Source organism: Alligator sinensis, unplaced genomic scaffold (assembly GCF_000455745.1).
Source record: "Alligator sinensis unplaced genomic scaffold, ASM45574v1 scaffold15_1, whole genome shotgun sequence".
NCBI classification, from domain to species: Eukaryota; Metazoa; Chordata; order Crocodylia; family Alligatoridae; genus Alligator; species Alligator sinensis.
This window is the reverse complement of record NW_005842307.1, coordinates 1136459-1143737: the sequence shown is the minus strand read 5'-3', so window position 1 is coordinate 1143737 and position 7279 is coordinate 1136459. Positions and strand designations below refer to the sequence as shown.

At 47.7% G+C, this 7279-nt stretch overlaps 1 pseudogene; it reads right to left on the bottom strand.

Moving 5' to 3' along the window:
* Positions 1 to 3775, bottom strand: part of LOC106722442 — a 5221-nt pseudogene extending 1446 nt beyond the window's left edge.
* Between the last annotated feature and the right edge of the window lie 3504 nt (positions 3776 to 7279).

Below are 7279 nucleotides of genomic sequence, written 5' to 3'. Positions count from 1 at the left end.
TTGATTGTGGTACATTTAATGGGGGGGGGGACCCCCAACAGCAAAGGAAAAGTTTACCGTAACCGTCTTGTTACAATGCAAAGTCCATCACCCTCTCCCAGGTGATGGTCCTACCTGACATGAGGTGCTATCAACACTTAGATTTAAAAAGAGACATGACCACGAATCAGGAGGCGTGTATAATTGCCGGAAATGCAGTTCCGAGTTGCACCTACCCATCCCCTGCGATGTTGGTAGGTAGCTGCGAAGACTGTCTCTCTACAGAGATACAAGCAAGACAAACACACAAAACAGTACATGACAAAGTTAAAGTGATGCATAGCAAAAACAGATTCCTTCCAAAGAGGCTCTGCTGTGTAGTGTGTACCAATCCGATTAATGTTGTCAGTTTGGAGAAGGTGGCCGCTAGTCAAGCAGTCCACCCAACAGCATCTTCAATGTCCCAATGGGCCGTCATCTGGATTGAATGCTAAGCGTTATAATCCCCTTGCTTTCAATTGGTCCCTAGGTCTCAAATGGTACCGATTTCCACCCGTAGGTGCTACCCAATCAGTATTATCTTCTCCTTCGGCTATGAGTTCAGTGGATATAGGATCCTTCCCAGGTTGGGTTACCCACACCCGTTGCCCCATAGACTCAGAGGTATCCTGATGCCGCACCTTTGAAGAATAACAGACACAAGGAGAGCAGGTAGAAGCAATAATCTGGCTATTCAATCCCCCTTTTCCCAGGCAAAAGGGGTTTCCCTCTGATTGTGTAGTATGACTTTCACCTCCCCCCGGTAATCTGGGTCAATCACACCTCCCTCAGTCACCACCCATCGAGCTGCAAGCCCCAACCAAGATTGTATTTGCCCAAACCAGCCAGGAGGTAAATCCACAGACCAATTCAAAGGTACTACTGCCGTCTGTTCCACATCCAATGTACCTGCTTCAGGTGCTGCTAAATCCATACCCACTGATCCAACAGTCATGGGGGCGGGAAGAAAAAAGGTTTATGGTTCTGTATTGGTTTTATGGTTAATGGGAGTGTTGTCTCTCCCAATGCTCCCTCCTCCACCCCTTTCTTCCCGCATCCATGCATTTTATCTATAGGTGATTGTTCTCTGACAAGTTCTCTATTATTAAGGGTAGCTACCATTTTAGGCAGTTGAGAGGGCCACCTCTGGAAGGTCAGGCCCAATGTTTTGGTCAGCAATTGCTTCAGTTGACCATTCCATTTCTCAATGAGGCCTGCTGCCTGCGGATTGTACGGCACATGAAATGTCCAAGCAATGCCAAGTCCAGCTGCCCATTGTTGGGTAAGCAATGCAGTGAAGTGTGTACCTTGATCGGAGGAAATCTCATAGCGAATGCCACAAGGTGTGCCTCCAATACACGGATGGTGGGTAGGGCATCTGCCTTCTGGACCAGTACAGCAATTTCATATCCGGAGAAAGTGTTGATGGCCATCAAGGCATAATGATAACCATTTATTGCTGGCAGTGGTCCAATATAGTCAACTTGCCATTTCTCAGCTGGTCTGTGCCATCTGGGGATATGGCCTGGCCTTTTGTTTAAGGGCTTCCGTGCCAACTGACACTGCAGACACCGCACTGCCGCTGATGCGGTTTCACTCCACGTTATGGGCAAGTCACGTGCAACCGCCTAGGCATAGGCCGAGTCTCTTCCCGCATGTCCTGATTGCTGGTGTATTTAGTCGGCTAAAGCATCGGTCTGACATGCCAACACTGGCCGGGTCAAAGCATCAGCATGGTTGTTCCATTCGCGTTCAGGATTTCCACTGTTGATGTGTTGGTGAGTGTCCACATGACTAACATGAATTATTACCTCAGATTTTATGGCTAGTTGTTTCTACAGGCCCTGGGCCTATAAGTCTTTTCCCTGATTTTCCAGTTCGTGGCCTTTTAGGCACCGGACCATACTGCCAAACCATTTGCCAAGGCCCAGGAATCAGTATAGATCTAAACTGCCGGGATTTGCCATTCGGTCTCATAATCTACCACCAGCATAAGAGGTCTCAACTTAGTCCATTAGGAGGAGGCCCCCGTCCCGGTATGTTTGAGTTGGTGACCAGTTACAGGGTTAATGGCAGCCACAGTTCACACACGAATAGGACCCTCATATCGCGCTGAGCTGTATGTAAACCAGGTAGCCTTCTTTTGGTCAGGTAGCAGATTGTCATAGCAAGGGGCCCATGAGGCAAGTGGGGGGGGGCGGAGGGGGGGCAAGGTCACAATGGGTAACAAATTCGGTTCACCTTCCACTGGTGCTGTCAGGGTAGTTATTTTTTCATGAAGTTTGCTTACGCCATGGGGGCTGGGCTTTGCGCGCTCTTGTATGTACTATTTCCATTTGATAATGGAGGAATCTTGGGCTCTCCCTATTTTGTTGGAGATGGAGTTCTGCATGACTCAGTGCATTATGGGAATTTCTGGTCTAATACGAATCTCATGTCTCTCTGTTATTCGTTCCGTAATGACTAATGCTCAATAGCACGCTAGCAACTGCTGTTCAAAAAGGGTGTAGTTAGCGGCTGTGTCAGGTAATTTCTGAGTTCAAAAGCCTAATGGGCACTTCTGATGTGTTTCTATAGGAGTCTGCTACAAGCTCTATGATGCATGATTCTGATATACTGACACTTCTAATGTAATAGGGTCAGATGATGAATAAGGGCCCAGCAGCAGGGCAGTTTGTACAGCTGCTTTTACATTATTGAAGGCCTGGTGTTGTTCTTTTTTCCATTCAAAAGCAGAGGATTTACGTGCTACTTTATACAGGGGCTGCATCAATATTCTAAGGTAAGGTATGTGGGTGTGCCAGAATCTAAAAAGGCTGATCAGTCTTTGTGCTTCTTTTTTAGTAGTAGGGTCGGGGAGGGAAAGTAGTTTATCTTTTATTTTCTGTGGAATATCTCTAGTAGGTTCTGACCACTGAACTCCCAGAAATTTTACATTTTGGGCTAGACCTTGAATTTTCTGTGGATTTATCTCCCACTCCCTCTCCCGCATATGCTTCACTACACATTCTAGAGTTTCTGCCACAGGATTCAGGGTGTTGCTTATTAGCATTATATCATCATTATAATGCTTGGCTAACACTCCTTCAGGTAAAGAAATCTCACTTAAGTCACGTCTGACCATGTTGTGACAATAAGCAGGGGAGTTTAAATACTCTTGTGGAAGCACGGTGAAAGTGTATTGCTGTTCTTCCCAAGTAAAGGCAAACTGGGCTTGATGATCTGCATGCCGAGGGATAGAGAAAAAGGCATTAGCCAAGTCAATTACAGCATACCATTCACTGGAGGCAGTACTAATATCCTCTAGCATAGAAACCATATCTGGTACCGTAGCTGAAATCAGGTCTACTACTTTGTTAAGTTCTCGATAATCTACTATCAATCTCCACAACCCATCAGGTTTGCGAACAGGCCAGACAGGAGAATTGAACGGCGAGTTAACAGGCTCACTTGCCTCCTGCAAGTCCTTGATCGTCTTGGTAATGTCTTCCTTCCCACCCGGGATTCGGTATTGCTTAAGGTTAACAATTTGGTGGGGAATCGGTAGTTCTAGAGGTTCCCACTTAGCACGACCCACTAATAAGCATCTGACATTGTTTAGGGTGCCTACCTGGATATTTTTCCATTTTCCCAGAACATCAATCTCTACAATACATTCAGGAATAGGCAATACCACTACTTGCATTAATCTGCGTTTGGTGGGTCTCACAGTAATATTCACAGTCACGGATGCATTTTCATATCCTCCTAAAAGCATCTTTTCCCCCTTCAAGTTAGTCAGGTCTCCCGGTATAATGGGAATTTCAGAACCAGTATCTAATAGTCCTATAAAAGTTTGAACTCCTCTAGCTGGCCATTCCACTGCCACTTGGGCACATGGCCTCTGATCTCCCGGCCAGGGGAGGCCCACACTCCAGCAGGAGGGACCTTGGCCATCATGTCATTGTGGCTGGGGAGTACGAAACTGCTTTAAGTCAGGGTATAACCAGGGTGGGGGCTGAGGGTTGGACTTTCTCCACAGGGGCTCTCTGTCTACTTCAAAGCTGATACTTCTGCACCAAAACTTTCGTCGGTTGCTCATCAATTTTTTCTTTGGGCACTCCATGGCTTATGAGCCAAACTCATATATACCGTCAAGTTAACAGCTTTTTATCCCTCCCTGCTCTTTGTCTGTTTGCATCTGAACCACCCATGTTTGCAAACTCCCCGCCTCTACCCGAGTATTCTCTAACAATTTGGTACCTATATTCTTGACCGTTTTTCTCTGTCATTCCGCCAATAGGAGGGACACATGGGTATGCAGATGGGAGGAAGCATTATTGATTAACAAATTCTCAATCTGAGAAGTAAAAGGCATATTCTCTGGACTATTCTTTATTTGCCTCCTATACATCTAATTTTGCATGCTTCTTCCCGCAAAATTTCTAGTCCCTCCTCCATGGTCAGCCAAGACCGTGGCCCTGGGTTGTCATGATCTCCCCTCTCTGGCCACCTGTCTATCCAGCATTCTATACACCAATCTAATAGCTGAGCATGGGTGCTCACTAGGGCTTGTGCAGTACGCATTGTAGCATTGTATAAAGTGTCTCTTGTTAGATTTCTTAACACCTTCAATTCAGCTACGGTGACATTTACACGTGTACCACCTTCATTGAGTACCCTTAATATCCATGTTTTCAGTTCCTCTTTTGGCCCTTGTCGAAATTTCTCTGCCAAGGTACTCAATTCCGCTGTTGTGTACTTCCTGATCTTCTGGGATCTACTGATTCCTGCAGGTCTCTGGGTAGTACAATCATAATGTACTGGTCATGCAAATGCACATTGGCACTTCCTACCATCTAAACTCTTAGCATGTTTGACCTCATCACTCTATATATTTTTATTCCACTTTTCCGGATCTATTCACCGACTTGTGATCCTCCTAGCATCCTGTAAAGGTATCCCTGTCATTGCCGGAGCTGCCTCTGGCTTAGACAGCTGGGAGACCAGGTCTGGCAGGGAGGAGGAACAGTTAGGGAAGGCAGAATCAAGTTGTTTAGAACGTAACTCATGCAATACTGCTTCATTTAAATTCAGACACGTCTGCCAATGGACAGCCTGGTCGAGCTATTCCTGCAGATGGGCATTATGTGTGCTCAGACGTTCAAGCACCATAAGGAGCAGCCAAGGGACGGTGCGTCTAGCACCATTCTCCCCCTCAGACTTAAGCTCCTTCTCAACCCACCTTTGCACCTCGGCAGGAGTTACAGGGCACTCCTCCTTACTCCAATAAACAGATGACCTCAATTTACAGAGTGCCTTTGCTACTCCATACCACAACCTGGTATCGGGCCAACCCGGCATTGTTCTTTCCGATCCCTCTCCCTCCCCCTTCCACAGTCTCTTAAATAGGTCTATGCCAAACATCAGGGGAATCCCACTTCTAAAACCAATTGTCTTAGAATGAACTACTGGGTTCAGAAGATTCCCTGTGCTTGAACAAAGGATGTACTCATGGTTGTTTTCACCCTTGCAAAACTTTATTTAAGGAGACTCACAGAGGCAGGCGAGAGAACAGAGCAGAGAGGATGGTCACCTCACATCGGCCTTAGGCAGCAGCCACCACCCCGCGTGGTTCCCCTGGCCCCGGAGTGTCCCGATCCTGGGGATGTGATAGCCTGCGCTGGGGCTCCACACAAGTCGGAACTCTTGCCAGAGCTGAGGAACCCCCTGTAACTTAAGAATGTACAGAAGTAAACACAGTTATCTCGAGCTAGGGATTTGGGGATGAGTCGTGATCCAACACACCTGCTGTTTACCACATTCCACTGTATTACAACATTCTGCTATCTAAGTTCATGGTTCGGTCATGCTCACAGAGCAGGAGGCTACATGCCACTTCACTGGCCTACTATGGAATCAGTGAGCAAAACTCTTGCTATTAGCAAAGCTCTACTATTAGAGGGACCAGAAGTCCTGTCCCTTAGCCCTGCCCCTTTCTCTTGTATGTTGTGTGACATCATCAGCCCTGCCCCCTGACCCTAGTGACGCGGTACGTGATGTCACCAGCCCTGCCCCCTGACCCCAGTCATGTGGTGTGTGATATCAGCAACTCCACCCCCACTCCATCACGTGGTGCATGACATCAGCAACTCCACCCCACCCCCAGTCACATAGTGTGTGACATCAGCAACTCCACCCTAACCCCTAGTCACGTGGTGTGTGACGTCAGCAACTCTGCCCCCACTCCCAGTCATGTGGTGTGTGACACCATCACCACATGGTCCATGACATCAGAAGGACAGCCCATGCAGACCTCCAAAGCCCAACCCCTCATGCTGCAAGAACCGCACTAGATCATGTGGTACAGTTATGACCTATCAGGTCCTAGACTGCTCTAGCCCCCAGGGGGAACAGGCATGGCCTATGGGGTAGCAGGGTGGTGGTGTGACCCCTCTAACAACCTGCCCTAGCATCCCCGACCAATTAGCGAGGGTTTCAGAGGCCTCAGACCTCCCAAGAATGACGCTGAACCAATTGGAACAAGTAGAAGGGGTGGGATTTAGGCTGCAAGCCCCACCAGGTCTATCTGCTTTCCCAAATGACCCATCTGTTTATCTGAGACCATGCTAAGGCAAGCAGGGGTGGATATGGATTCTTTCACAACACCTGTAGGCCCACTCACCACAACCCCAAGTTGGCCTCATAGAAAGCTTTAGAAAGCTTTGTGTGTTTGGAAGTAGATTTCATACATTTCATAGACATTAGGGCTGTCTATGAAAGGTCTATCTGCTTTCCCAAATGACCCATCTGTTTATCTGAGACCATGCTAAGGCAAGCAGGGGTGGATATGGATTCTTTCACAACACCTGTAGGCCCACTCACCACAACCCCAAGTTGGCCTCATAGAAAGCTTTAGAAAGCTTTGTGTGTTTGGAAGTAGATTTCATACATTTCATAGACATTAGGGCTGTCTATGAAAGCCTCGGAAGATCATCGAGTCCAGCCCCCTGCCCAAAGGGCAGGAAGTCAGCTGGGGTCAGAGGATCCCAGCAAGATAAGCATCCAGTTTCGTCTTGAAGGTGTTCAATGAAGGCGCTTGAACCACCTCCGGTGGCAGGCTGTTCCAGACCTTGGGGGCTCGGACAGTAAAGAAATTCTTCCTTATGTCCAGCCTGAAACGATCTTGAAGTAGTTTGTGACCATTCGACCTCGTCATCCCTTGGGGCGCTCTGGTGAACAAACGTTCCCCCAGATGCTGGTGGTCCCCCCTGATAAACTT